The sequence below is a fragment of the Carettochelys insculpta genome, chromosome 30 (assembly GCF_033958435.1).
Source record: "Carettochelys insculpta isolate YL-2023 chromosome 30, ASM3395843v1, whole genome shotgun sequence".
Classification (NCBI taxonomy): Eukaryota; Metazoa; Chordata; order Testudines; family Carettochelyidae; genus Carettochelys; species Carettochelys insculpta.
The window spans coordinates 7,362,117-7,372,513 of record NC_134166.1 but is presented as its reverse complement, the minus strand read 5'-3'; the positions used below and the strand labels follow the sequence as shown (position 1 = coordinate 7,372,513).

Here is a 10,397-nt window from a genome sequence, read left to right as displayed (position 1 = left end):
CTTGAGCACATCAATCTCCTAAAGCTGCGAGCAGTTCAGTATGCGTGCATGCACTTTTCTGTGCAGATCTCCAACAACACAGTCTGAATGATGGACACTGCAACAATACACTACATCAGGAAACAGGGCTTGAGACAACTCTACAGAGAAGCAGTGCAACTTTGGGAGTGGTGTCACATCTACATGGTGGCAGCCTATATACCAGGCAAGAACAATCTACTTGCGGACGACTTCAGCCGCAATTTCCCTCTCAATCACAAGTGGTGAATCAATAGATCCACCATCTGCCATGCCACAAATGGGAGTTCCCAACCATGGATCTATTTGCTACAACTGCCAATGCATTCTGCCCCCACTGTTGCTCCAGATATGGATTAGGCTGCAATTCACTGAGGGGATGCATTGAATTTCACATGGAATGTACCTTTAGCATATGGATTCTCACCAATTCCTCTCATTCAGAGGGTCGTGGTCAAGATAAAGCAGGACAAGGCTCAGGTTATACTACTGCCACCCAGATGGTCCAGAGAAACCTGGTTCTCTGAATGTCTACAGCTGTCCAGACATCACCCATATCATCTTCCTCCCATCTCCTCGCTCTTAACCCAGCAGAACAGGTCCATTCACCACCCAGCCATCAACTACCTTCACCTCCATGCATGATTCCTGTTTGGCTGATAGATTCAGAGCTGCATTTTCCACCTCAGGTCCAAACAGTCCCTGAAAACAGGAGGTGACCTGCAACAAGGAAGATCTTCTCACAAAAATGGCAACACATCATAGCTTGGTGCCTCTCCAGACCATGTGATCCCATGCATATAGAGATCTCACATATACTCACTTGCCTACTTCACCTGCAGCAAACAAATTGATGAACACAGTTAGGGTCCACCTGCCAGGCGTATCAGCTTTCCATCTACCTATCCAAGACCACTTGGCCTTCACCCACCCCATCCATCAAGTGATTCCTTAAGGGCTTCCACAACACCTTTCCACCAATCAAAGAGCTGACACCTGCATGGGACCTCAATTTGGTCCTCAGGGCCCAAACCAGCAAACCCTCTGAGTTGGTAGCCACCTGCTCTTTGCTGCACTTGTCCATGAAAGTAGCTTTCTGCTTTGAGTGGTCCCTGAGGGTGCTCTACAATAGGTGTTGGGCTCACCCCAGCTCTGCAGATCAGAGATTTCCAAGCCGTATCTTGTAGGATCGCGCATGTGCCGAAGAGCACCAGTCCTTTGCGCACTTTTGGTCACGTGCGCAATCTGATCCACACCAGTTCCTCTCAACCGCCAGTGGCTGCAGACGGACTTCACTTCGGCTCCAACACCTAAGAAAGATAAAATGTTATTTGTTACTATTGCTAGTTCCCTTTTGTTTAAAACCGTTCTCTTAGAAACGTCATAAAAATTGTTCCTGTGTATAGTTTACAAAAAAAAAAAAAAGGAGAGTAGTAGAGAGGGGGAAGAGGGGCCAGCTTGTCTCTACAATAGACTGTGGTTGAATCTTATTTGTTGTTTAGTAGCTGTTAAGTACCCTCCTTAAAGTTACATGTTGTTAAGTACTTTTAACAAGAAGATGTCTCCGGCGGGATTCAAAAAAAGGGAGTCCTGCCGTGAAGCTACACATGCCTCCAAGGGCTATGGCAAATGCATTCATTGTCTGGGTGAGACCCATGTCCTGCAGAAATGTCCTCACTGCTGTAAACTGATGGCTAGAGCAAGGAAGGACAGGGAAATGAAATTGAAAATGATTTTATTTGACAAGGCTCTTCCGCCTGAGCCATCTGAGATACCCCAGGTGGAAGGGCCCTCGGGACCACACAAGTGGAAGGCAACCTCTTTGACCTCCTCGGCTCATAAGAGGAAGAAAATATCCCCTACTCAATCCTTGCCGGTACTACCTACAAGCAGGACGAGTGAGGCACAGAACCAGGAAGTGCTTGCTAAGGGCAGTGCGAAAACCGGAGAACACAAGACAGTGCCCAGGGCTCAAACTGTTAAAGAGGCGGCACCAAAGATCCTGCAGGTGCCAAAACAACAGGCAGCAGAGACTGCGGCACCAAGATTCCCTGCACCGACAGCATCGTAACTGGGCACGCCGGCATGGGGCCTGACGGTGCCAGAGACCACTGGGCATGTGGAACTGCAGGCAGAGGCACCAGGCGCGGCACCGCTGGCACCGATACCTGCACTGAGATCTCAGGCACCGGACATAACACCTGCATCAGCACCAACTAAGCAATTTCACGAACCAGGAAAGGCGAGGTGTAAGACTCGACACCGAAGTCCATCGCTGGATCTTCTCATCGCTCCTCTCTCTCCCAGTTCTCCTGAAATGTGTATGCCAGAACAGCCGTTAACACCACCTTCACCCTTTCTGAGACCACCATCTCTACTTCTACGGACTCCTTCTCCCTGGCTTAGGCATCCTTCACCTGTTGCCTCACATCAGCTGCATAGATATCCCTACAGAGCCTCTCCACCTATGTCCACATTATCCAGGAGATCACACTCCTCTCATCATTACAGATACAGACAACACTCACATTCTAGATCCTCATCACCAGCTCCATGTCCTTGCTATTACAGTCATCCATATCATCACAAAGACTATTGGCACCGCGGCTACTCAAGGTTGAGGGATAGATCCCTGCACCAGTGTTCGTCATACAGTTTTCACCCCCTTCTACGAAGGGGGGGCATGTCTCCCCACTGAGGGTGGGTCCAGAGTCGATTATTGGCCTTCCCTGGAATCTTTAGGGGAACGGGCACAGGAAGTGTCTGAGGAACAGACAGAGGTATATCAGACTGATGCCTCTTAGTCCTCTCCAGACAAGGCAGTCGTCCCAGGAGATATATCTCCCCAAGATGATCTTAAACAATTTCAGGAACTCTTCAAAAGGGTGGCACAGTCCCAGGACATACAGGTGGCAGAGGTACAGGAGAAGCAGCATAAGCTCCTCAAGAATCTGAGACCTCCCACATCATCAAAGATTGCCATCCCTCTAGATGAGGCCATCATGGAGGCTGCCACAAACATCTGGCAGACCCCCAGCTTCTATCCCACCTACTGATAAATGGGCGGACAAAAAGTACTTTGTCCCATCAAGGGGAATGGAATTTTTATTTAACCACCCCCAACCGAACTCCCTTGTGGTGGAGTCCTCTCAACAGAGATCGAAGACTCTGCAATACAAATCCACGGGGTCTGACAAGGACGCAAAGAAACTGGACTTATTCGGGAGGAAGGTATATTAACCTCCACTCTACGCATGGCCAACTATGCTGCACATCTATCCAACCATAATTTCGACAACTATACAAGACTTAACTTCACTCATGGACTTTCTTCCAGATGACAAGGAGCCTGTTCTGAAGGCAATAGTTCAAGAAGTGTACGTGGCTTCACGTACAGGCATCCAAATTGCATTAGACATGGTGGACACAGCAGCACACTCTACAGCCACCGCAGTAGTGATGCGGTGAGTGTTGTGGCTCCTGACATCCAGCATCCCTAAAGATCTGCAAACGAAAGTTGAAGACCTTCCCTTTGATAGGGCGAAGCTGTTCGCCGAATCCACAGACTCGGTCCTCCACTCTGGCAGGGACTCGAGAACTACACTGAGAACGTTGGGCATGTACACCCCTTCTTACAGGAGGAAGAGAATCTACTTATACCGGCAATGTTATACCTATCAATTTCAGCGCCCACAATACCAGTGAAGCTATGATCAAGGATGCCACCACCACCACCACCAACAAAGACCACCTAGGTGACATTCCCCGCAAGGCTGTACCTCTGCAGCCAGGCAGCAAGTTTGACTGTTGTGTTGAGGACTGCGACATCACAACCATCATTCAGTGTCTCCTACAACATACATTCCACCATCGCCTCATACCATTCTACCATCAGTGGAAAAGCCTCACTGCGGACAAATGGGTACTGGAAATTATTGCTGTGGGGTACGCCATCCCATTCCACTCCATGCCTCCACCAAAACCCCCTACCCAGTCCCTCCTCAGGGACCCCTCTGACGAGATGCTGTTGAAACAAGAGGTGGACTGCCTCATATCTATAGGAGTGGTTGAGAGAGTCCTGGACGAGTTTCAGGGGAAGGGTTTTTACTCCTGATACTTCCTCCCGGAAAAGAAAACAGGAGGCTGGAGACCAATCCTAGACTTATGGGCTCTCAATTGTTATCTCCGCAAGCAGTGTTTCAAGATGACCACAATTGCTTCCATAGTCACAGCACTGGATGACGGAGACAGGTTCGCAGCCCTCGACTTGCAAGACACACATTTTCACATAACCATCCACCCTGCATGCAGACACTTCCTCCGCTTCACCGTGGGTACAGAACATTTCCAGTACAGAGTCCTGCCCTTCAGCCTATCATCAGTGCCCACGGTTTTTACAAAGACACTCTCCGTAGTGTCAGCTTACCTGCACCGACAGGACGTATTCATCTTCCCGTATCTGGAAGATTGTCTCTTGAAGGGTGCCTCATGGGCAGATGTATTATGCATGATAGACATTACTACGAAGACATTCCTCTCGCTGGGCCTAGTCATCAACTTCCAAAAATCGACGATGGAGCCCACACGGGACATAGAATTCATAGGACCATGCCTAGACTCTATCATGGCGATGATGTATCTGCCCACCACACATTTTTATGCCATCCAGTCTCTGATCCAGATGCTGATGTACAGCCCACAGTATGAGTATTAACTTGCTTGCAGCTCCTGGGACACATGGCTGCCACCACATTTGTGGTGCAGAATGCCAGATTGCATCTTCGCTGCCTTCAGCACTGGTTGGCCACTGTGTATGTGCCAACAATACATGCCACTCACAGAAAGGTATCGCCCCTAGCAGAGGTGCAAAAGTCTCTGACATGGTGGATGGACCCCAAGAATTTGCTGTCAGGGGTGCCCTTTCACCAACTGCAAATCACGGTTTTCCTCACAATAGATGCTTCCCACATAGGCTGCGGGCACACATGGGAAGCAGATCAGTGCAAGGGCATTGGTCCCTTACAGAGATGGCAATGCACATAAACATACTGGAGATACGAGCAGTGTTCAATGCATGCAAGCACTTCTGCTAATACCTGCAACACAAGGTAGTTGGAGTCAATACCGACAATGTTGCTGCAAGGTGTTATATCAACCGTCAGGGTGGGGCCAGATCCCACGCATTATGCGCAGAGGCAGTCCGCCTGGCTAATTGGTGCATTGCAAACAACATAACCTTAAAAGCCTCTTACTTGCAAGGTGTCAGCAATGCAAGGGCAGATCAGCTGAGTAGGCACTTTGCTCTTACATGCAAATGGGAGATCTGCTCCGATCTGCTCCACAGTATATTCAACACATGGGGGTTCCCTCAGATTGACTTGTTTGCCACCTACATCAACAAGAAATGCCCTCAATACTGTTCCAGAGTGGGCATCAGCCTAGGCTCATTAGGGGACACCTTCCTGCTTTCACGGAAGGGCCCCTTGCTGAATGCATTCCCCCCTACGGTACTTATCCACAAGGTCCTGGAGAAGGCAAGGAGGGAGAAGGCACACTTTATACTTATAGCCCCAGCTTGGGACCGCCAGAACTGGTTTCCTCTGCTGCAACGGATGTCTTGCTGCCAACCACTCCCCCTCCCGATCGTACCAGACCTCCTCACACAGAACCGGGGGATCGTGAGACATCCTCAGCCTCAAACACTTCACCTCAAGGCATGGCTAATCCCTGGCTCAGCGCCCTAGAGGGAGTATTGTTCAGAAGGAGTGAAAGAAGTCTTGGAATGCAGTCTCTGGGCCTCTACCAGGAAAGCTTTCCTGTACAAGTGGAAGCACTTTATGTCCTGGTGTTTGTCCAAACAAGTGATCCCCCTGGAGACCCCGGTCCCCACAATTTTGGATTATCTATTGCACCTAAAACAAGGGGACTCTCTTTATCATCACTAAAGGTCCACCTTGCAGCTATATCGGCATTCCGCCACACAGTGGATGGGTCAACTGTCTTTGCCTATCCCATTACAGCACGGTTTCTGAAGGGCCTTGAGAATTTATAACCCACGCGGAAACTGTTATCACCTTCATGGAACTTAGATCTGGCCCTTGACACGCTGTCTAAACCACCCTTCGAAACTCTAGCCACCATCTCCCTCCGTCTGCTTGCCATGAAAACAGCCTTTCTTCTCACGATCACATCTGCTCGTAGGGTGAGCGAGCTGGCAGCAATAATGGCGGTTCCGCCCTATACAACCTTATCCAAAGAAGTGGTGATTCTACACCTACACTTGGCGTTCCTTCCAAAGATCTCTTCAGAGTTCCATACCAACGAGCCGATAATTCTACCATCCTTCTACCCAAGACCGCACACCTCGAGTAGGGTGGTATGGCTGCATTCACTCGATGTGAGAAGGGCACTGGCCCTCTATATAGACAGAAGACTCTTGGTGTCTCTTGCACTCAGATCAAAAGGGGAAGGACTATCATCACAAAGAATTTCAAATAACATTGTATCCTGCATAAAGATGTGCTATGCACTACATAAGACCCCTCCGCCAGTTCCGCCCAGGGCTCACTCCACCAGAAAGATGGCGGACTCGACAGCCTCCTTTAAAGGAGTCTCCCTAAAGGACATCTGCAGAACAGCGACATGGTCATCCTATGACACCTTCGCCAGACACTACGCAATTCACCGGGTGTTGGAAGGAGATACATGCCTATCGATAGCAGTCCTTTCAAGGGCAAGCTGCACATAATCTGGTACCCACCCTCCATTTTTCTGGGGCCACTGCTGGGTAGTCACCTACTGTGGAGCCACCCACAAGGACCACTCAAAGAAGAAAGAGAAGTTACTCACTTGTGTAGTAACGATGGTTCTTCGAGATGTCCCCATGGGTGCTCCACTACCCACCCGTTCCTCCCCGCTTCAGAGTTCTGCTTTATATTTTTCAGGAGCACCTGGGGCAGTTGGTTGAGGAACTGGCGTGGACCAGATTGCGCATGTGACTGAAAGAACATGAAGGACCGGCGTGCTTCGGCGCATGCGTGATCCGACGAGATATGGCTTGGAAATCTCCGATCTGCGGTGCCAGGGCGAGCCCGACACCTACTGTGGAGCACCCATGGGGACACATCTCAAAGAACCATTGTTACTACACAAGTGAGTAACTTTGCTTTCCTTTTGGCTGTCACCTTGGCATGAAAGGTAGGGTAGATCAGTGCACTGATGTTGCAACCACCATGTACAACCTTTCACAAGGACAAAATGGTCCTCCACACTCACCCTAAATTCCTTCCTAAAGTCCTTACCTATTTCCGTTGCAACAAACCAGCGTACTTATTTGTCTTCTTCCCTAAATTGCATACCTATGATAGAGACAGAGCCATGTATACCCTTGCCATCTGCAGGGCCTAGGCCTTCTACCTGCAGAGTATGTAGCCATTCTGGAAGACAACATGACTCTTTGTCTCCTCAGCCAAATAGTCCTGTGACATGCCTATTTCCGAACAGAGGCTGTCTAAATGGATCTTGCGTTGTATAAGACTCACCTACAGTAAGTTTAACAAAGAACCTCTGGTGGGTATTCATGCCCATTCCACACATGCAGTGGCCACCTTTACAGCCTTCTTCCAAGACATGCCCATGTAGCCGCTCTACAGTGGACATCTGCTCACACATTCACTCAACATACCATACAAACCGATGCGGATTCACAGACTGATCTGTTTTGTTATCAGGTGATGTACACTATCCGAAGGACCCACCCCCAAGCAATAACACTCCTTCGTTGTCACCCAAAAGTGGAGCATCCATGGGGACCCTCGAAGAAAGAGAGGTTACTCACCCTGTGCAGTAACTGGAATTCTTCAAGATGTTGTCCCCATGTGGGCTCCACCACTCACTCTCCTCCCCTCTGCTTTGGATTCCTTTGTTGGCTTCTAGATCAGAGAAGAACTGCGGAGCTGGCTGCCCATGCATGTGCAGTAAGTGCCACAGGCTTCTCATGCCTGTGTCCTGAGTGTGCAGGCAGCTGCAGGGGGACCACTGCTACCCACAAATCTTTGCCAATAGGCACAGCAGTGTTGACACACCTAAAGGTGGAGCACCCACAAGGACAACATCTCAAAGTACTCCAGTTACTGCACAGGGTGAGTAAACTCTCCATCCACGGCAGCACTCCCATGCATGCCAGACACACCCCTTCTTGGCCAGTCAGTGCTACTTGTTCACTAGTTCCTGTCCTCCAGCACTACAGCTGGGTAATACATGGAATCGTGGAACTTTTCTGTATTATTTGCTGCCTTAGGACAGTCACACGGGGGCAGCCGTAATCTGGAGTTCAGAACAGGACAATCAGACTTTCCAAGGTGCCTTTAGAAGGAATGGGAAAAGCTCCCCAGCATAATCCTCAGGAGGAATGAAGAGTTCAAACTTTACAGCAAGCATCAAATTAATTCCCCTGCCACACAGCAAACCAATTAACCAGAGTAACCTTGAACAGGGGAATAAGTTAGATGGAAATACTGACCATAATTCTTCCTAAGGCACAGCACAGACACTTCTAAAAATGTTTTATATAGAATACACTGACAGTACTAAACCTGCCCCTTTAGATCAGTTTTCTTTAATTCTGAATTGTTACTAACTGCAGGCTCCTGACAGGTTGCAAAGATGTGCATGGATACTGTTTCCAGTTCCTATTCTGTTGATGACCTGTTGAATCTGCAACATGCTTTGATTCCCACAGCAATCAGACATTGACTAGTGTGGATAGATGTCCAGACTGCACTGCATTTATTATGTGTATTATGACAGCATCTAGGAATACCAACCAAGATGAGGATGCTACTCTGGTAGGCACTGTACAGAGTAAGAGTCCATATCCCAAACAGCTTACCATCTAAAATGACAAGACAGAGAGCTTACCATCTAAAATGACAAGACAGAGAGTTGGGCAAATAGGACAACACCATACAAGCAGAGTGAATGATGTGATGGTTGCAAATGCACCATAATTTTTGTTGGTTTCTCTTTAAAAAATGGGAAAAGGTTTTTGAAAGGAAATTAGTTATAGAGGAATAGGACTCTTTAATGCACAGTGTTATGTCTGGGGTAACACTATCTGGGTCTCAGCTTCCTTCTTTCCTGTGTGGTATGTCATCACATAGTTTCCCCAAGGGTATTCAGTCTTCAAGCATCAAAAAGTGGGAGAGTGCTCCAAGTGAGTGCAACATTCAGTCCTTAATTCTTCCTCACTGTGCTATTTTCAGTCATCAAACAGGCCCTGAAAGTGATGTGAAGTTCTTCAAGATCTTAATCACACTTAAGTGCCCCCTCTTGGAAAACCAGGTGTGGTAATAAAAACTACCCCAGAACTGCAGGGTTTTTAGGCTGCCTTCCACCTGCTCTCTGAATGCCTTCTTTGTATAACTGATATCAATAGCGTAGTTCCTAATGAACTTCATATAGTCTCTTGTGCTTCACTCAAATATTTTTTCCGAGAGAGGAGTTTTTCCTCGTGCCATCTTATCCAGATGAATAAACTGTGGAACAGAGGAGTGAAAATACTTTAAAACTCTTTCTTGTTTTGATGGTGAAAACTACTGAAAAGATGGCACCTCTTAAATCGCCAGCTGGTTGTAATTTACCATACAGCAGAACTTTGCTTCAATTTGCCATATTCTTGCAGACAGGAATTTATCAATACTTTGCAGAGAGATCTATACATTTGTGACAGCACATTTATTCATATTTCACTGGAGGGAGCTAGATGATTGGGATTTAACTGACAAACAGCTACTGTTGCATAGCCTCTGCTCGCCAGCTTCAAGAAGATTGATCTCCCAAACATTTTTTGCAACCAAGACTCCCCTTTTTGAATATGGCTACATTTCTGCTAAAATACTGCACAGCACCACAGCATGCCATATGATACAGTACTGTATTGCACACCGGCCTAGCAGTGGGTGGCATGATATATGTAATATTGCATGGCTGTGTGGTGATATGAAACAATACCATGGTACACCTACACAACATATTACAAAAGAATACATGGCAGCATCTCTATTATCTGGCAGAATGCATGGCTGGGTAAACTGTATCATAACAATGTGGTGTCGCACAATTTGCATCCTGTAACGTTGCATGGCTGAATAATATGCGATACAATACCAAGCAAAGCTGCTCCACAGCAGATACCATGAAATATTCTTCTGTTGCACAGCACACTAGACGTTTGCACCATTTCACGACTATTTCCCAATATAAGGTAACCTACCGCCTGCCGTGCACGGCATATAACACACTACTGCCAAACTTCACAATATACCTTTATGACTCCAGTCTTCATGGTGATGATTTTTGCATCTGCTATTGGTCGGTTG

General features: G+C 47.8%; 1 long non-coding RNA gene across 1 annotated transcript; it reads right to left on the bottom strand.

Annotated features, from left to right (window-relative positions):
* Window positions 1-643: 643 nt before the first annotated feature.
* LOC142003672 (uncharacterized) lies at window positions 644-2,333 on the bottom strand. Its single transcript, XR_012642870.1, has 3 exons — window positions 2,253-2,333; window positions 1,164-1,328; window positions 644-738 (listed from the first exon to the last, which is right to left on the bottom strand). It is a non-coding gene; the product is annotated as an uncharacterized LOC142003672 (long non-coding RNA).
* Window positions 2,334-10,397: the final 8,064 nt, after the last annotated feature.